We start from the raw sequence: 20,813 nt of genomic DNA, 5'->3' as shown, positions 1-20,813 counted from the left end.
AGAGAGAGCACAAGACAGAGGGAGAGCAGGGGAGGGGCAGAGAGAGACAGGGAGACACAGAATCCGAAGCAGGCTCCGGGCTCTGAGCTGTCAGCACAGAACCTGACACAGGGCCTGAACCCAGGAACAGTGAGATCATGACCTGAGCCGAAGTCGGACGCTTAACCAACTGAACCACCCAGGTGCCTCCCCATTAGAATTTTAAATGCTCATGACCCAGCAAGTCTGCTTCTGAGAATGAGCCTTCAGAAAGGCTCCTACAGGGGCGCCTGGGTGGCTCAGTCAGTTAAGTGTCCAACTCTTGATCTCAGCTCAGGTCTTGATCTCAGGGTCCTGAGTTCAAGCCCCACACTGGGCTCTGAGATGGGCATGAAGCCTACATAAAAAGGAAGGAAAAGAGGGAGGGAGGGAGGGAGGGAGGAAAGAAGAAACGAAAGAAGGAAGAAATGCTCATACAGAAGAGCTCAGAATGATGTGCATTGCAGGCATCGTAACAGGGGGTAAACAAAAACACCCTAAATATTCACTGACAGGAGCCAGTTAAATATACCAGATCCATCCATATTGTGAGTGCAATGCATCCTTTAAAGGGGATGAAGGAGATCTGAAGCACTGACCTGGCAGAATGTTCCTCATTTCATCATCAGAGAGAAAAGACAAGTTGCAGAAGAATAATAGTCAATGATCTCAATTTGTAAATATACACTCAATCGTGCATATTGTATGTATATATGCGTGTATATATGTATATGTGTGTGTGTGTATGTATACATTTTTTTTTTCCTTTGCAAATGTACAGAAGATCCAGAAGGATACGAACTGTGCCACAGTCACTCGGTCATTCCCCGTGGTTGGCACCGTGGTTGGCACCGTGGGATGGAGGGACAGAGGGAGCCAATTATAAGGGAGTTCTCTTACTTTGTATGCTTTGTCACGGGTTGTATTTTTTACAATAAGCAAGCATTGCTCTCAGATTTAAAAAAAAAAAAAAACCCTCTAATGGAAATATAGTCAGCTTTAGAAGTTTATGAAGACTTGCCTTGTGGACTTTGATCGACAGCAATTCACATATTATCAGCTCTGCTATGAGGAAGAGGCTAGAAGAACAGACATTTGGCACACACATGACATGCTTGCAACCAGGGAATAGATCATCAGTGGACACGGGAAAGCCTGGACGCCTGCCAGACATTTGAGGGACATGTGACGCCCATATGTTAACCCTGTGCAGATCTGCGACCGGCAGGCGCTCGGTATGTGTCGGATGTCTGGCTGGTTGGTTGCGTGGGTGAGCAAATTTCACAGGGACAGAATTCATTCCTTGCACTTGGCTTAACAGCTCAAACCTAATGAATGAATATCGAAAGGTGGAATCACTGAGTGAATGAACGGACGAACGACTGAAATGACTGAGTGGGCATTGGAATGAGCGAACAAATGGGCAGATCAGCCACTGGACGTTTGTAAGGACACGTGTGGCATGGTTAATAAGAAGGCGCTCCTTGTGGTTGTGGGATTCTGTCTGCAGGAGACGCCCCAGAGGCTGGAGAGTACAGGGAAAGCTGTGGGGCTGGGGCGGGAAGGGGGAGGGGAGGGGGCGTGGCTGGGGAGCGGGCGGGGCTGGGGGCGGGGCGTGGGGAGACACCAACAAGAATCTCGCCTCACCCTGGGGCTGGGAATCAGAACTTCGGCTTCCGACATTGTAGTTTCCGCAGGTCTCAGTTTCTCTGTTGGTACAGTGAAGAGCTTTATCCCTTCCAGCTCTGGCAGGATGTAGCTCTCAGGCCGCCATGTTGGGAGGGGTTAAGAAGGTAAGAGAATCCACGGGTCCTCCTGGGACGGCGACCGCCTCGTCTCCGCCCCACCTCAGCCACGCACTCCAGTCCTGTCATCCCTGGTAACCTCAAGCCTCCTACTCTCTGAACCCCTGAACGCGACCTCCTCTGCTTCCAGGTCAGGCCCTGCATTAGCCCCATCGCAGCAATGCTCTGAGCTCACGGAGGCCCCCAAGCCACTGGCCTGAGCCCCTTGGAAGTGTCACCCGCCACGTCCCCCCTGTCCTCCATGTCCAGCCCAGAGGCCTTGATCCAGCCCGATGGGCCCTGCCCTGCCTCCAACCCCTTAACCGCCTCTTCCATCCATCGCACTCACCGGGCAAAACCCCAAACTCAGGTTGGGTCCAGATTTTGCTCAAGAACAAGCACACCTGTGCAGCTGGACCCGCTTTAGAATCAAAACTGCAGATCTCAGGCAGGTCCTCGACTCCTCCGACGCGCCTTAGAAGCTTCCCATCCTGGGGGCGCCTGGGTGGCTCGGTCGGTCAAGTGTCCGACTCTGGATTTCGGCTCAGGTCATGATCTCCTGGTTTGTGGGTTCGAGCCCCACCTCAGGCTCTGTGATGAGCGCGCAGAGCCTGCTTGAGATTCTCTCTCTCTCTCTCCCTCTTTCTCTGCTTCTCTCCCTCAAAAATAAGGAAACAAACAAACAAAAAAGCTTCCCCTCCTCATTCTTGAGATGACGTCATTATTGCTTCTGCTCTCTTTGAGTTTCCCACACTCCCAGCCTCAATTTCAGATGGTGGTGACACCACAGACTTCAGAGACAAAAATGGACACGGTGACAGGAGAACCACCAGACACAACCTCACCTCTGGTGACATCGCCTCATACCCTCTCAGGGGTGAGCTCCTACAGTTATGACACATCAGCCGTTTCTCCCTCATTAGCGGACCCTTGTCGTTATCCCCTGGCCATAAGTACGCCTCATCGCCGACCTTCGAGAAGCCCTGCCCTGATACCCTCATCCCTCTGTGTCTGCTGTTCCATGCCCTTCCCCCACCCCCCCCATCCGCATTCCATCCTGCTCCAGCCAGCCCTTTGTCCCCATCGTGACAGGCAGTGGCTCTTGTCCATATATCACCAGTAACCTACATCTTTCCGAAGCCAGAAGTCAGTTCTCTAGCCTCATTTACTCAGTCTGTCGGTGGCATTTGACACACCTAGTCACTTCCTCCTTCTGGAAAAGCTTTCTTGTCTGGACTTCTTTGACTCCACTCTCCCGGGTTTTCCTCCTACTCACCCACAGCTCCTTTGCTCTCCTCTCCTCCTCCACCATCTCTGAATGAGAGTTGACCTGAGGGACCCGAGTCGACTTTGACTCTGTCTTTATCTTCATTCCCTCCCCCGTAGTGGCTCTCATCCGGGTCTGTGGCTTCAGAGACCGTCTCCTGTCTGATGGATCTCGAATCTTTGTCTCCGGCCAAGGCCTCTCCCTTGAACTGCAGACTTCTGTCCTGAACAACTATTTAACTACCTACACCTCCACTTAGACCCTGAACGAACACACCACAGCCCAAACTAGGGTCTCACTTCCCTCCACCCCACCCCAAAGCCAAATCCTTTCCCAGTTGTCCCCATTCTGGGTAGATGGCAGCCGGCCAGCTGATCAGGCCAAAAATAACCCAGGGATTGTGATTTCCCTCCGGGTTTTACCCTCTCTTCCGGCCTCCAGATTAGACCGATGCTACGTTTCACCATTTCACTGTTGAAGCCCTGGACCAAGACGCGGTCAAGTGTAGCCCGTGCCATCCCTAATGACATTCTACCCGGTTTCCTGCTTCTGTTCTTGTGTCCACCTTGGTGCTGCTGTTCATCCGACACGCTAAAGTCAGGGAGAGCTTCCTAAAGCACAAATAAGACACGTCATGGCCCCACTTGGAAGCCTCTGATGGTTGCCTATTGCGGTCACAATGAACGCCAACCCCCTGACTGCAGCCTGCGGGACTTACAAGGCGTGGGGCCTCCCATCCCCTCCAAAATCATCTCTTACCTCTCCCCTCCCTCTTCACTGCCTTCCAGCCACAGTGGCCTTCTCTCTGAGCCTTGACTGTCCCCCGTCAGCCTGGCTCAGGGCCTCTGATGGCCTTTCTGCTTGGAGTCGTCCCCTCCCCTCAACTTCTGCCAGAGTCTTCACATGGCTGCCATGTTTTCATCATCCTGGTTCCAGTGCCGAGCTGTCGCCTTCTCCAAGAAGGCTTCCCTGACCACCCTACTCTATTACACGAACCTATTTTATTTTCTGGATAGCGCTCCCCAGTACTGGGAGTCATCTTCTTTATTTATGTGGTTATGTGTTTGCAGTCTCTTTCCCCCGCCTCTGGGCCCAACCTCCTCAGGGACAGTGATTTGCCATGTTCGCTGTCCCGTCCAAAGTCTAGAAAAATGCCTAGCACGTGGTAGGTGTCAGCCAGTCTTTGCGGACTGACTCATCCCGTGGCCACCTTGAAAGCAAAGCCCCAGAGTTCCTGCAGGAGGAACACCTACGTAAGGGGCTCCTCGTCCGTACTTTACTTCACCATATTCCTTCCCATAATCCCCGCGGAACTTCAAGATCCCATCGGCCTATGGACGTTTGAGAAAAATGCTGATGTAGTTCAGCCTCATCTTATTATAGGTGAGATGACCCAAATCCTGATAAGAGAAGTGACTCGTCCAAGGTCGCACAGCTGGCAGGGCCAAGCGTTGGATTTAAAACAGGATCCTCGCGGGGCGCCTGGGTGGCGCAGTCGGTTAAGCGTCCGACTTCAGCCAGGTCACGATCTCGCGGTCCGTGAGTTCCAGCCCCGCGTCGGGCTCTGGGCTGATGGCTCGGAGCCTGGAGCCTGTTTCCGATTCTGTGTCTCCCTCTCTCTCTGCCCCTCCCCCGTTCATGCTCTGTCTCTCTCTGTCCCAAAAATAAATAAAAAACGTTGGAAAAAAAAAAATAAAACAAGATCCTCGAGATGACAGAGACGGAGAATGAATCAGCAGGTGCCTGTGGTCAGGGGTGACGTGGCGGGGGGGGGGGGGGGGTTCAGGGAACGGAGTGGGTGTAGCTATAAAGGGTGGCAGAAGGGACATCTTTGCGGTGGTGGGACGGCTCCATACCTCGACTGCAGCGGGAGTAACAGACCCACACGGCTGATAAAATGACAAACAACGCACTCAGTGTCAGTTTCCCGAGTTTGATGCCGTGGATAAGATGGAACCACCGGGAGAAACCGGGCAAAGGGAACCTGGGACCTCTTCGTACTATCTCTGCCACTTCCCATGACTCTGCAATGATTTCGGAATACAAAGATTGTAAAAAAAAAAAAAAAAAATCCGTTTCCTGCCTCCACATTCAAGAGCTTTTTACGTAAAGATCATCAGGGCAAATTTCGGTTCAGTTTCTGTGTCCAAAACAAAGCCCTGTTTATTGCTTTTTATAATTTGCGGTTCATTGAAACTGGTGATTTGGGTGTAGAGAGACTCGCGGACTCTCTCTTGCAGTGGCAAATGCCAAGTTCAATGGATCTTCTCCCTCCTTCACACCTGACCATGACTTTCTTGCAGCCAAGTGTGTATGGTTCCTGCTCACACAGAGACACAGAGGCCAGAGGAAGAAGACCTCAACTTGAGGGAAGTTTCCTGGTCATCTGGGTGCACTTCCGTGGGACATGATTTATGCATCTATAGATTTGTCCGTATACATCGTCTGCTGACTTCTGAACTAAAACGTAATAGAAGTCAGTCTTATTCCTCCATCTCTCATGCCCTACCGGACTTGCTTGTGCTGTTGGTTGTTTTTGTTGTGGGTTTTTTTCTCCCATTTCACTTCCGGTTTCCTCTATTGTGGCAAAATACACAGAACATGAAATTTACCATCACCATTTTCACGTGTACAGGCCAGTGGTATCAGATGCATTTGTGATGTGGTACAGCCATCGCCACAACCTTGTGGTGACCCCTTCCATCTCCATAGCTTCTTTCATCTGATAATAACTCTCCCTTCCCGGACCGCCCCACCCCTGCCCCGTCCCTGGCAACCACCTCCCTGCTTTCTGCCTCCATGACTTTGACTACCCCCATATGACAAAAGTTACCTCGTCTGAGTGGAATCATACAGTATTTGTCTGTTGGGTCGGGCTTGTTTCACTCAGCATAACATCCTCGAGGTTCATCCATGTTGTAGCATGTGCTAGAACCTCCGTCTTTTTTATGGCTGAACAATCCTCCATTGTATGCATATGGCACATTTTGCTTACCCATTCATGTGTTGATGGAACTTGGGTTGCTGCCACATTTTAGCTATTGTGAATAATGCTGCTATGAAGGTGCGGTACACGGAGCTCTTCAAGACCCTGCTTTCAATTCTTTTGGGTATCTGCCCACGGATCATATGGTAATTCTATGTTGCGGTTTTTTGAGGAACCACTAGATTGTGTTCCACCATTTTACATTCCCTCCCATGGGGCACAAGGCTTTTAATTTCTTTTATATATTTTTTAAATTTCTTTTTTATGTTTTATTTATTTTTGAGAGAGAGAGAGAGAGAGAGAGAGAGAGAGACCATGTGTGGGGGAGGGGCAGAGAGAGAGGGAGACACAGAATGTGAAGCAGGCTCCAGGCTCTGAGCTGTCAGCCCAGAGCCCAACGCGGGGCTCGAACTCACGGACCGCGAGATCGTGACCTGAGCTGAAGTCAGACGCCTAACCGACCTAGCCACCCAGGTGCCCCTATTTTTAATTTTTTAAAGAGCTTCCATACTGTTTTCCACAGTGGCTGCACCAGTTTACATTCCCACCAACAGTGCATGAGGGTTCCTTTTTCTCCACATCCTTTTTGTTTTTTCTTGTGTTTTTTATTTTTATTTTATTTTTTAATTTTTTTAAACATTTATTTATTTTTTAGACAGAGAGAGACAGAGCATGAACGGGGGAGGGTCAGAGAGAGAGGGAGACACAGAATCTGAAACAGGCTCCAGGCTCTGAGCAGCCAGCACAGAGCCCGACACGGGACTCGAACTCATGAACCGCGAGATCGTGACCTGAGCCGAAGTCGGACGCTTCACCGACTGAGCCACCCAGGCGCCCCTCTTGTGTTTTTTATCTCAGCCATTCTGACAGGTGTGAGGTGATATCTCATTGTGGTTTTGATTTGCATTTCCCTGATGGTTAGTGATGGAAAGCATCATTTTATGTGTTTGTTAGCCATCTGTATGTCTTCTTCGGAGAAATGTCTATTCGTGTCCTCTGCCCACTTTTTAATTGGATTTTTTGTGGGTTTTTTTTGGTGTTGAGTTGTATAAGTTCTTTATGCATTTTGGTTACTAATCCCTTACTGGCTATGTCATTTGCAAATATCTTCTTGCATTCAGTAGGTTGTCTTTTTGTTTTGTTGATTGCTTCCTTTGTTGTGCAGAAACTTTTATTTTTTTTAATTTTTAAAAAAAAATTTTTTAATCTATTTTTGAGACAGAGAGACACAGAGCATGAGCAGGGGAGGGGCAGAGAGCGATTGAGACACAGAATCCGAAGCAGGCTCCAGGCTCTGAGCTGTCAGCCCAGAGCCCAATGAGGGGCTCAAACCCACAAACCGTGAGATCATGCCCTGAGCCGAAATTGGACACCCAACCGACTGAGCCACCCAGGTGCCCCCAGAAACTTTTAATTTTGATGTAATCCCAATAGTTTATTTTTGGTCTTGTTTCCCTTGCCTTAGGAAACGTATCCAGAAAAATGTTGCTCCAGCCGATGTCAGAGAAATTGCTGCCTGTGCTCTCTTCTAGGATATTTATGATTTCGGGTCTCACATTTAGGTCTTTAATCCATTTGGAGTTTATTTTTGTGTATGGTGTAAGAAAGTGGTCCACATTCTTTTGCATGTAGCTTGTCCAGTTTTCCCAGCACCATTTGTCAAAGAGACTGGCTTTTTCCCATTGCATATTCTTACCTCCTTTGTCAAAGATTAATCAACCATACAATCGTGGGTTTATTTCTGGGCTTTCTATCCTGTTCCACTGGTCTAGGTGTCTCTTTTTGTGCCAACACCATATTGTTTTGATTACTACAGCTTTCTAGTGTATCTTGAAATCTGGGATTGTGACACCTCCAGTTTTACTCTTCTTTTTCAAGATCGCTTTGGCTATGTGGGGTCTTTTGTGGTTCCAAACAAATTTCAGGATGATTTGTTCTTGTTCTGTGAATCCCTGTGGGCTTTTAATGTATAGCTTTTATTATGTTGAGGTAGTTTTCTTCTAATCCTAGTTTGTTGAGGGTTTTTATCATGAAATACGGTTGAATTTTGTCAGCTTCTTTTTCTGCATCAACAGAGATCATCCTGTGTGTTTTTTCCCTTCATTCTGTCAGTGTGGTGTATTACATCAATTGATCTTTATATGTTGAAGCATCCTTGCATTCCAGGAATAAATCCCACTTGGTCACGGTGTGTAATCTTTTTCATATACTTCTCAATTAGGTTTGCTAGTATTTCGTTGAGGATTTTGGCATCAATGTCCAAAAAGGATGTTGGTCTGTAGTTTTCTTGTAGTGTCTCTGTCTGGCTTTGGTATGAGGGCAACTCTGGCTTCCTAGAATGACCTAGGAAAATAATGTCCCCGTCATGATTTTTGGAAATTTTTGAGAAGAATTGGTATTAGTTCTTCTCTAAGTATTGGGTAGAATTCACCAATGAGGCTCTCGGGTCCAGGGCTTTTTTTTTTTTTTTTTTGTCTGAAGAGTTTTGATTACCGATTCAGTCTCCTTACTAGTCATTGATCTATTCAAATTTGCTACTTCTTCATGATTTCATCTTGGTGCGTTTTGTGTTACTAAGAGGGGCCCTCCTCTGTGTGCCTCTGAGATCAGAAGCAGCAAACAGCAGTCAGAGCACAGATCCCTGATATTTGTAAGTCAGGGTCCTTTTGGCCGACCTGGGTTCCCACATGTGGTGTGCAAGCTGCTCCAGGAACGCATGCACAGCTGTCTGCCACCTGGCTGGGGGCGGGGGGGTGGGCAGGTGCTACTGCGCTAAGAGCTGAAATCGACTGAAATTAACTGCAATTTACTGCCCAAGACTTCCCCTGGAACTTGCAAGCCTCTAACAGACTCCAGAGTTCCAAAAATAGTTACATCAGACTGCCAGCAATGGCTGTCTAGGTGAGGAGAGAGATTCTGGCTGCTTCCTGCACCATTATCTTCCCAGAATCCTCTCAGCTGGATTATTTTTTAATTGTGTCCATTTGGGAAAATCAGTTGTGTGAGCTGAGATTTGACCAATAATTTCTTCAAAACTTGCTTTAATTTCCTGCCAACATTTTCTCAGAACAAAGGATGTTAAGACCTTTGATCAGAGACTCGGGAAGATCATTTTGTGTTTTGACACAGCAACAGCAGAACTTTCATGAACAATTAACCCCCAAACGTGTTATTTTGCACATTTTCCCATATGTCCAGTCCCCTAGATTTTCTTGGATCTGTCTCCACCTGCAACCCCCATCCCCATTCACGTAATGACCGTGGGACTGGGGAGCAGCCACTTTTTGCTAAGTGGCTATGCCTCTCTGGCCACAGCTGACTGGTTCAGGGCAGGCACAGATCCAGTCTGGGCCGGTCAGAGCCCTTCCACGAGAATTCTGGATTAGGAAGTCAGCAAGTCTGTCTCATCTCCGGATGGCTCAGGTCACAAAGCTGTTAGATGGAGCAGCTGAAGCCACTGGACCCATGTTAGCCACTACATGAAGAAACCTGTAGTGAGAACAAAAGAGGCCAACCTTAAAAAAGAAAAAAAAAGGTGCCTGAGTGGCTCAGTCGGTTAAGCGTCCGACTTCGGCTCAGGTCGTGATCCCGCGGTTTGTGAGTCCGAGCCCCGCACCGGGCTCTGTGCTAACAGCTCAGAGCCTGGAGCCTGCCTCGGATTCTGTGTCTCCCTCTCTCTCTGCCCCTCCTCCGCTCATGCTCGCTCTCTCTCTCTCTCTGTCTGTCTCAAAAATAAATAAAACATTTAAAAAAATTTTTTTAATAAAAAAAAATAATAAAGTGGGGACAGAAGACAGAGAGAAAGTCCTGACGACCATCAAATGCCTGGCCCCATTTGTTCCTGAGGTCCAGCTGCCTTCCCACAGCCTGGCCCCTCCACTCGTCTTTGGCGACCAATTGCCAATAGTTCCTCATTTTGCTCAAGCTAGTGTGAGTTGGTTTATTGTTATTTGCAACCCCAAGAGCCCAGAGTTACCTACTAGACCCACTGCCTCACTTTACAGATGCAGAAATGGATTCCCAGAAAGGCTGTGACTTCCTCCCTAAGGCTATGAGGTTACTGAGGGGCTAGGCTGGAACTGAACCTTGAGTTTCCAGACTGTAGCTCCCACGTGTTCCTGCACAGCTTCTGCCACTGCGGTGTGCCATGTGACATTTCTAAAGCCCATTGGAGAGTTCCAAAATCCTCAGTTGGAAGGAAAGGCATCTGTACCTCCTTCTATCCACGAAACAAAAGGGAAAGGATAAAAATAAGAGACCACCAAAACATAACTGGAGGCCTAGAACCTGGAGGGTCGGCACAGGAAATTGAGAGTGGGAAGAACAAAGCTGGGCCTGTTAGAGGGGAAAACTAAAAGGACATCACACTATTTGTGGCTGAGCTCTCACACAAGGAAGGCGGGATCAAAGGAGATCTTTCCCTCTTTGCAAAACTCTCATGCAGGATTCAGATTAAACCGAGCGGATAAATATCCTCCTCACCAAGGCTAAAAGAGAGATGACTGACAGACTCACTCAAGGGTCGACTGCCCGTGGGTCTCAAGCCTCCCGGCCTTCTGAGGTCTCCCTTATAAAACCAGGTGGCTGGAGGGGGGAGGCCCAGATGCTTATCTCTGCATAGTTGCGCAGCCTGGCTGGCCCCCGTTTGGTCCTGTAGTTCGTGATCTCCTCCTGTTCCCTCACCCCACCTAAGACAGGCCTCCTTCCTGCCTCCCACCTCCCAAGCGCCACTGACAAGGTCACACGTATGTGATTTTCCCTGAAGGTTTGGGTTAACAAGGGTGATGGGCCCTGGCGGGTCACATGATATATGCAGGAACAGCGTGGTCGCTGCTAAATAGAGGGCCTAACAGCCTGGACTGGAAATGTGTGGCAAGACGATGTGTGTAGACAACCAAGAACTTCAGTTTGATCCCAGCGACCTTGCTAGAAGCAGCTTCTGCAGCACCGCGAGGCAATTATGCAAGGGCTTCAGGAAGAAGCGGCTGGGAGGACAGGTTGTTTGGCGACCCCCCAACCCCCGCTCCTAAAGCTACATAGGACACGGCAGATCTCTACCCAGGACGGGCAGAATCCCTTGGCCAACACTCCAGTAATCCGGGGCGACCCAAGAAGCCACAATCCCTTGTCCCCTCTGAGCCTGGCGCAAATAGTACCTCAGTGCGTTCCCGGGGCAGACGGCAAGTTTTGGGCAGGCCCGAACCCCACCTTCTGCAGACCCTGTCCAGCGGATTACATTTCAAGCACGTACGTGATGTGTATCAATCATCGCTGACCTCGAGACACCAGCCCTCCTACCTCGGGTATTCCTGGGGTTCCCCCGGGGCCCTGCCTGCAGCTGGGTTTCTCCTTTTCCCCCTTGTGATCCCCAAAGAACCCCAAACTGCAGCCGGCAGCCCACTCCGGCATTTTAACTCTTTTTATCGAAGACTTTGCATTACTCCGAGGTCTTGCGTTCCGTGAACAAAAATGTTAGTCGAGGTGCCTTTCCCCATCCCAGGAGTAAAAGTGATTCTCTGTAAAAGTGATTCTGCCTGGTTCTGGACCAACAGATACAATACACAGGCCCCAGCAAAGCACACATCCCCCCCCATCTCCAAAACATTAACCTGGTCCACGTGTGTGGTTACAGCATTTCCCATACCCAAAAGTGGGACACATACTCTGATACTGGCCCAGAAATTTGCACCATCAGAATACCCTAGAAAATCCAGGATGTACTGTCTTACCTATTTTGCCACGTATCTACCACTCACACCAGCAATGGAAACAGTGTCAACTGTATGACTCCCCCTTAACCTTGGAAATATCGGGACCCCTCAGGGGAGCTTCTCAGTCTCGGACACAGGAGATAGCCTCGGGGAGCCTCTAGAATCCTGATAAGCCGTGGGAATCAGACGGGTTTAATTTCAAGGTGCTTGGCAGTCCCCCGGAACCCCTCAGTGCTGGTGACCTGCTCCAGCCAGGTTCCTCGGGGCACCCAGAGCCCCTGCCAGGCTGGCCACATTCCTCCTTGGGCTTCCCCCTCTTTTTTTAAGCTCCTACTTGAGGCCAGTTCCGCCAGGCCCTCTGCACGAGAACCCACAAGATTCATGGAGGACTCCAGCTCCGTCTCCGTGGGGAACCCGTGACAATCCTGGCCACGAGGGGTAGGACACCCCCCCACCCCCCGCTACCACTGGCTTTGGCCTCCTGCGGTGAGCAGTGCCCAGACAGCTCATGAGCAGATGGCATTTCAAGTGTGTTAAAATACCTATCCTCAGAACTACTTTAAGATCAAGTTAGTTATTAGACTCACTACTAGATCTCTCTGTTTAGTGTTTTCATAAAGAAGCACATGCATTGGGGCGCCTGGGTGGCTCAGTCAGTTGAGCGTCCGACTTCAGCCCAGGTCATGATCTCGCGGTCCATGGGTTCGAGCCCCGCATCGGGCTCCGTGCTGACAGCTCGGAGCCCGGAGCCTGTTTCAGATTCTGTGTCTCCCTCTTTCTCTGACCCTCCCCTGTTTATGCTCTGTCTCTCTCTGTCTCAAAAATAAATACACATTAAAAAAAATTAAAAAAAAAAAAGAAGCACATGCATCATTGTATCACAATGTTTTCAAAATATTTTCATCATTACATTTGAACACAACTGGTTTTTTTTGTTGTTGTTCCAAAGTATTTTGCTTTATACATCTAAAGTGCATTTATGTATTTTTCTGGGAAGGGGCCCATAGACTTCAGACTGCCAAACAGACCGAGGGCAAAAACAAGACAGAAATTGGGGTGCCTGACTGGTTCAGTCGGAAAAGCGTGTGACTCTTGATCTCGGGGTCATGAGTTCGAGCCTCACGTCGGGCATAGAGATTACTTAAATAAAAACTTTATTTCTAAAAAAAATTTTTTTTAACGTTTACTTATTTTTTGAGAGAGAGAGAGAAAGACAGAGTATGAGTGGGGGAAGGGCAGAGACCCAGAATCTGAAGCAGGCTCCAGGCTCCAAGCCGCCAGCACAGAGCCCGATGCCGGGCTCGAACCCACCAAACCGTGAGAGCATCACCCGAGCCGAAGTCCGACGCCCAACCGACTGAGCCACCCAGGCGTCCCACTTAATTAAAAACTTTAAAAAAATAAAACACAATGAAATAAAAATTATGTCTGTCTGAACTCTGGGAAGAGGGTCCAGCCATAAGATACTTCGCAGGGGGGACACTCTATGTTTTTAAGAGAAAATAAAAGTTGTTTGTTTGGGAAGGGCATCTGTTTATGCAAGATAATGAAGAAGGCCCAGGAGGTCGGGGCAGTAGCATTATTATGGTCAACATGGTCAGCATATAAATAAATGAATAGGTCTAATACCTGAATCAATGATATAGTATGCTACCAGGTGATGCGTGCTGGGAAAACACAGGGCAGGGTAAGAGAGATCCGGGTTGGGGCGCCTGGGTGGCTCAGTCGGTTGGGCGTCCGACTTCAGCTCAGGTCACGATCTCGCGGTTCATGGGTTCGAGCCCCGCGTCGGGCTCTGTGCTGGCGGCTCAGAGCCTGGAGCCTGTTTCAGATTCTGTGTCTCCCTCTCTCTGTGCCCCTCCCCTGTTCACGGTCTGTCTCTGTCTCAAAAATAAATAAACATTAAAAAAATTATTTAAAAAAAAAGAGAGAGAGAGAGAGAGAGATCCGGGTTGTGGTGCAGAGCGGATGCAACTGTAAATTGACAGGTCAGGGTAGGCGCCTTGAAGACTCATTTGGGGCAGAGACTTGAAGGAGGGGTTGACATGAGCCTTGATGTTATCAAGGAACCGTGTTCCAGGGAGAAGGACAGCAGGTGCAAAAGCCCGGGGGTAGGAGTATGTTTGGTATGTTGGAGGACGTCAAGGAGGCCAGTGTGGCCAGAGTGGAGGAAATCATTAGGAAACAATAGGACTGAACCAGTTTCGCTCCCGTCTCCAGGAAGTTTGCTCTCTACCCTCCACCCCTGGCGCGGTGTGCCACACACCCACCTGCTCTGGGGCCTGCGCAACTATTGTGGAAACCACGGCCCATTGTGGTCCCGGCTCATTTGGCACACTCTGATGTGTTTAAGCTCAAGGGGTAAAAACAAAAAACCTTCTCTCTGCCAACAGGTGGGTATGGCCGCTGGACCAGAAAATAAAAGTCGTGTTTGTCACCGGAGGGAGACAGAAGGATGCAAGGGGGAGGTCCCAGCTCTGCCACTTAACAAGCTGAGGGGCAGCGGTCACCATGCTAGCTTCGTTGAATCTGTTTCCACGTATGTAAACTGAGGTAACAAACCCTGGGAATGTGAGGCTGGAATGCAAAAAGCAGCCTCTGGGTCCCAGCCTGGCTGTAGCTGGCCACGCGGTCACCCCCTCCAACCCTGGCCCGGAAGGCCCCTGTGCTTCTCCTTTGACCTCACCTCCCTTGAAAGTCAACACCAACTCGAGGACCCGAGGGTCGGCTCCGGCGCAAGGTAAGATCTCCGCATGGCCTCTGTTCTATTTTTAATCCTGAAGTCTCCCACGTCATTTAATGCTTGAAGTCTTTTTAGGGGGAAAAGCCTAAATCCTAAATAAATAAAAATGTGCATTAGGTGGGGCGCCTGGGTGGCTCAGTCGGTTAAGCGTCCGACCTCGGCTCAGGTCATGATCTCCAGGTTCGTCGGGTCAAGTTCCACATTGGGTCTCCGTGCTGACAGCTCAGAGCCTGGAGCCTGTTTCAGTTCTGTGTCTCCCTCTCTCTTTGCGCCTTCCCCTCTTGCACTTTGTCTCTCTCTCTGTGTCTGTAAAATAAATAAAACATTTTTTTTTTTAAATAATAAATAAATAAATATGTGAATCAGAACTGGCACAGTCTTGTAATCATTTGAAAGACGTTGGCCAGAGATCACCCTCTGGGACTCCTTGTCCTCTGCTGCCATCGTCTGGAAGGAGGTGGGACTGCAGGGACATGGAGGGACAGAGACCCACAGGGCAAGGTGTTGGGGGGGGGGCGGCGGTGTGGGACCACAGGGACTGAGCCCCCTTCCAACTGACTAGGAGACACAGGCCTTCTCCGGAGAGGACAGCAGTGCACCTCACAGGAAGAGCCAGGAAGCGTGGCTTGAAAAACTGGTTTCTAGGTCCATTTCAGGGCTGAGAGGGCCCAAGGTCAGAGGAGGGAGCTCCACCAAGGACAGGTGCACTCCTCTTTCCTTCTACAAAAGAGGAAACCAAAACCAAGGCAGCTATGTAGTTTTCTCCATGCTGAACTACACCTTAGGGACAGAGTCAGCATTCGAGCCCGGAGCCCTGAGCTAAATCTGGGGTTGCTTTAGAGCCTAGCTACTCGGAGGGTAGTCCTTGGACCAGCAGTCCCCGCGTCACATCAGAACTTGTGAGAATAATGCAGGATCTCAGGTCCCACTGGAAACTCACTGAATCCGGCTCAGCATCTTAACACATCCCCCTGAGCGACCGCTACGCGTGTCGCAGTGTGTCAGAGATTTCCCAGGAAGCTGCATTAACATATTCCTATTTCCCCAAGTTCTACACATTCACTGTAGAGAAATTCAGACAAAACAGGAAAATTTAAGGCGGAAAGCAATAAAACACTGTGGTGTATAAATATCCTTCTGAGTATTTTCCGTGCGCGCACACACACGTTTTCATAAAAAGCAGATCGTATCCTCCACACTACCCTGTATCTTTTGCTTTTTACTTAAGATTCTTAAGGATGATTTCTGTTCCGAAAGAGTGGCTGTTCGAGAAATAGCTGCTAAATGAAAAAATTGCCTTGAACAGTAGTCAGGGGTGTGTTTGTGATCTAGTGCTGCGTTCAAAATGACTCCCAAACTTAGCAGTTTAAACCAACAAATATGTATCATCTGACAGTGTTTCCCAGACTCAGAACCTGGTGGGTAACTGGGGCTCAGAGTCTCTCACGACATCGCCGTCAACGTGTTGACCAGGTACAGCCACCTGAAGGCTATGACGCCTGGTCTAAGCCAGCACGGCCACTTGCCATTTTGTCCTTACAGGGTTCCCTGCATCTACCCCGACACCGCTCTCAACCCTCCATTCATTTACCAGCCAGGGTGAGCTTGAAAAAAGGCAAATCCAGCCTTGCTTCCCCCTGCTGAAAATCCACCCAGGGCTTTCCATGGCTCTTAGAATAGAGTATAAAAAATAAAACAAAGGTCTACAGGGCCCCGGGGGTCTGGCCCCTGATGAAGGCCCCCTCTGTCTCCTCCTGGCTTTATCCCTTCCATGTGTATGGTCCAGCCCCTCCTGTGTGCCAAACTCCGTCCCATCTGGACTTCCTCCGACCGGGACTCCCTCCACACACCCCCACCACACACACATTTACAGAGGTGCGTGCGCACACACAAGACAACTTCACAACTGTGCTCCGGCCTTAGTTCTGTGTCCCGATGCCCAGCGAGCGGTAGGCGCTCAATAAATATTTGCTGAACACACTATCTTTGTGGCAAATGCTTTCCCCGGGTTGTGGGTTGCCTTTAACTCATTGTTTCTTTAACCTTCCGAAGTTTAACATCTGATGTAGTCAAATCGGTCCGTCTTTCTTTTGGGATTTCTCCGTTGCTTTGTGCACAGAACATTCCAGAGTTTTGTCAGAAGGGCAGAGGCCTGAACAAGGGCCCACGTTTGAGGAATTCAGATTAGAAGGAACAGGAAGCTGACCCCCTTGATGGAAACTGACAGAGGGAGCTACGTCGGGTGGGCCAGACCAAGTTCATGACCGCACCGGCGGGGTTAAGCATGTCCTGCGCACGGTGTTCTTGGCCCACCATGTCTTTGTGGCGCTCACCAAGTCCCTCCCTAATGGGCTGGGAAAGTGTTAACACCCCAGGACATGTCCAGGGAAAGCAGATCACAGCCTAGCATTTGCTGGGCATTGACTTGTAAGAATAGGAAGGACTGAGGAGTCGTCCATTAGGGACAGGCTCTGAGTGTGTGTGCACGTGTGTGTGCGCGTGTGTTCACAGGCAGAAATGCGTCTAGGAGAGGTTTCAGACAGAGAACAGTATCTTTGAAGAGCTCAAGTTGGTTTGTGCTCAGATGGTCTTCATTAGGTCCCCAAAGCGACTGCAATCACCTGCTGTCTCATCCAAAACCCACCAATGGGACAGGGAGAGGGTGTTACTGGTCAAGAAGTATGGGCCTCGGTTTCCACAGAGGACAGGACCACCCAGCTCCAGTCCCACCCTGCTTCTCCACACCCCTGATGAAAATCATGGGCAAAAAGATCAGTGCAACACAGCAATTGTCCGCGGGAAGCCCTTGTCCATCCCCGGCTCCTGGCTGGCTGTCTCATCCTTGGCCATGAGAAGGGGCTGCCTTCCGGTGTCCAGAAAAACACCTGTAAACCGCAGCCATCTGGGGACAAGGGGCAGCATTTAACCTAATGGGGTGGGAATGTCAATAAAGGTGCAGCTCAGGCCTGCCCAGCCCTCAGCCCCAGGCGACATGGGGAGGGGAGTCTCTGGCACTGCCTGCTGGGGACCGGTCAGAATAGAATGGTGACCTTATGACTCACAGTTGTTGGCAGAAGCCGGGGCTTGTGCTTTCCGTACTAAAACCTTAGGGAAGTAGGTGTGACCCTTATCCCTACCTTACAGATAAGACCCGGAGGCTCAAAGAGGTTCTGTGATTTGTCCAAGGTCATTCAGGAAGATCGGGACCCGGGTTGCCTGGCTCTAGAGCCCATGAGGGGAACCCGGGTGCCCTGTGCTCTCCCAGAACCTTGTGGAGGAAAGGTGCCCATGGGCTGGGGCTGGGCACACACGAGGGAGGACCAGGACCTCAGTGTTTGGCACCTGGAGTAGGAGCCTGATGCTGGGGGAGGGACTTCGATTCCAAAAGGGAAGAGCTTCTTGGGGACGTAGGGATGCTATTCAGACATTTCTTTGAAGACAAGTACCTCCTCGAGGCGCCTGGGTGACTCGGTCGGTTAAGTTTCGGCACAGGTCATGGTCGCGGAGTCCCTGGGCTCGAGCCCCACGTCGGACGCCACACTGACAGCTCAGAGCCTGGCGTCTGCTTCGGATTCTGTGTCTCCCTCTCTCTCTGCCCCTCCCTCGCTCGCAATCTGTCTCTCTCTCAGAAATAAATAAACATTAAAAATTGTTTTGAGAAAGAAAAGACAGTAGTCCTCTGCCCCATCGCAGAGCTGGAAGATTATTTTAGTAGAAGCAGAACTGTGTGGGCCCCCAACGGCTGGCAGGGAGCCGGCTAAGCCAGGTATGGACAGAGCTGGGAAACACTGAAACCACACTTGTTAGAACATCGCGTTACCCGCAAGGAAGGCGGGTGGGGTTTGGGCTGCGCGACAGCTGGAGGCAGGAGGCCACCCCCCCCCCCCCAGGGGGACAGAGGACAAGGCGCCAATCCGGGCTGTGAGAGGCACAAGGCTGCTGATGGAGAACAGAGAAGGGCTGCCTCCTCTTGGAGCGGGACCCCTGCTGCCTGCCTGGAGGAGGGGGGCCCTGCAGTGAGGGCTGGCGGCAAGTGGGGAACACAGAGGGGTGACGCAGCTTGAAGGGAGAGACCTGGGAGGGCGGCCAGCACCCCAGACCCGCTCTCTGGTGATCCACCCCTCCCCATTCCAGAAAGCCTGTCGAAATGGCCCCTCACTGAGAAGCGCAAAAGAGAGTGCGACTCCAGAAAGAGTGTGTGCGTCTGTGTGTCTGTGCGTCTGTGTGTGTCTATAAACTTCCCCACTTCCAAGCTGGAACCGAGACTTACCCGGCAGAGAACGTCATCTTGGGGAAGGAGAAAGACCGCCCAGAAACAGGTGGAGTCGTTTCTCAGAGCTGTGCAGAGGACTTATTTGTCCAAGGCTCTGGCATCTTTCAAAGATAAATAATGGAATTATGGAAACTGAAAATGTATGCTTCGCAACCTTTGAGAGGATCGGAGCGTGTGAGCCCGGGGTCTGCGTCAGCTAAAGCTTGTGCCTAGATAGCTGGTTTTAAGCGTGATAAAAACCGGGGCTTACGTCATTTGTTTCTGTGCGTTGAATGGTTTTCTTTGCAGAAAACAGCCATGTGCTGTGAGCGTTCATTGGAAGGGATTAGAGATATGCCCTTGTATTAATAGATTTGTTTTGTTTTCATTGATAGATTTCATTCTTTGAGAACAGTTTTAGGTTTACAGAAATATTCAACGGCAAGTGTAGAGTTCCCACATACCTCCCTTCCCCCCACACCCAGTTTCCCCTATTATTAATATCTCGCATTACTGTGGTATGTTTGTCATAGCTGAGCCGACACTGATGCATTATTATTAACTAAAGTCTACATTTACATTAGAGATCGCTCTGAGTATCGTACGTTCCATGAGTTTTGGCAAACGCATAGTGACCTCAATCCACCATCACAGTGTCAAACAGAATAATTTCACTGCCCTAAAATTCCCCTGTGCTGCCCCTATTATCAATAGATTGCTTGAAGGAAGATTTTAGATTTAAGTGATTCCCTCCCCTCCCACTTTCTTCTAGAAAGTAGAGGTTATATTGTGTCCCTTCCCTCCTCACGTCCACCCCCTCTCCATTCCAGAAAGCTGGACCCAATGGTTGGTGCTGACAACCCCAGAAGAGGTGGCCAGGACATGCGAGTGCAGGGTGGCCATGCGTCAGGCCCCCGAGGAATTGAGGGGACGGTCACACGATCGTCTCCCAACGTTGTAGTGGGACGTACTTACCCACAGTCCCAGCTCAGAAGCACCCGGACGGGTTCCATTCCGTCCGTCCACCTGCCGGCGGTCGCTTCTGGTTGGTCTGGTCGCTCTGTCTCTCTCTGTCTCAAAAATAAATAAACGTTTAAAAAAAATTAAAAAAAATTTTTTAATGTTTTTATTTATTTTTGAGACAGAGCATGAGCAGGGGAGGAGCAGAGAGAGAGGGAGACACAGAATCCGAAGCCGGCTCCAGGCTCTGAACCATCAGCACAGAGCCCGACGGAGGGCTCGAACCCACGGACTGTGAGATCGTGCCCTGAGCCGAAGTCGGACACCCAACCGACTGGGCCACCCAGGCGCTCCCCCCCGTTGTCCTTTCTCCAGCCCCTTCAAGTCACAAATCGGTGTCACGTTAGTCACTGAGCATCTAATTCCGCGAAATAGTGGAAATCATCCATCTTCCTTTCGAGGAGATTGCTCTCCAAGCTGCGGTCCAGACGTAGAGAGAGCTGTGACTGGACAGAGGACGGCCACCGGTTTCTGCTGGCTTCCGGCAGGGACTTCCGGCCCAGTGGCTGGGAGCGCCGTCATCTCTCTCAGCGGCTGCCTCCCCAGCAGCCGGTCCCCACATCCAGTGACTGGCCACAGACCCACTGGGAGACGTCACAGGTCACCTGGCCCCTCTGTGCACTCCTGCTCCTGCCCTTCCTTTATTCAGGGATCCTTCCCTCCTAAACTGCCCCGAGAAATGTCCCGCAGTCCAAACTCCCCCACAGCGTCTGCTTCCAGAGAAGCCAGCCTGAGAAGCCCTTCCAGTCTCTACCTTTCTGCTGGCAGAAATTTCGGACTGTCCAGGGCCGGCACTCAAGGAGCAAAGCTGCCGTCACGCTGATCCAGCCTCTGCGCTCTCCGGAACCGGGATGTTATCTCAGGACAACCCCCTGGCTGGTACTTAGCATGAGTTTGCAGGGGTGAGGCTCTACCCTCTCCCCATCTAGAAGAATCTCCCGCATTTGCTGATGAGACAAAGCTCAGCTTACTGCTCACTGTGGTTGGTCGTCATAAGCAGGTCACCGCCTTGCAAAGCCCAGTAGGGTCTCA

Source organism: Felis catus, chromosome E1 (assembly GCF_018350175.1).
Source record: "Felis catus isolate Fca126 chromosome E1, F.catus_Fca126_mat1.0, whole genome shotgun sequence".
In the NCBI taxonomy this organism is placed as follows: domain Eukaryota; kingdom Metazoa; phylum Chordata; class Mammalia; order Carnivora; family Felidae; genus Felis; species Felis catus.
The sequence above is the reverse complement of the archived record's forward strand: the minus strand, read 5'-3'. Positions refer to the sequence as shown.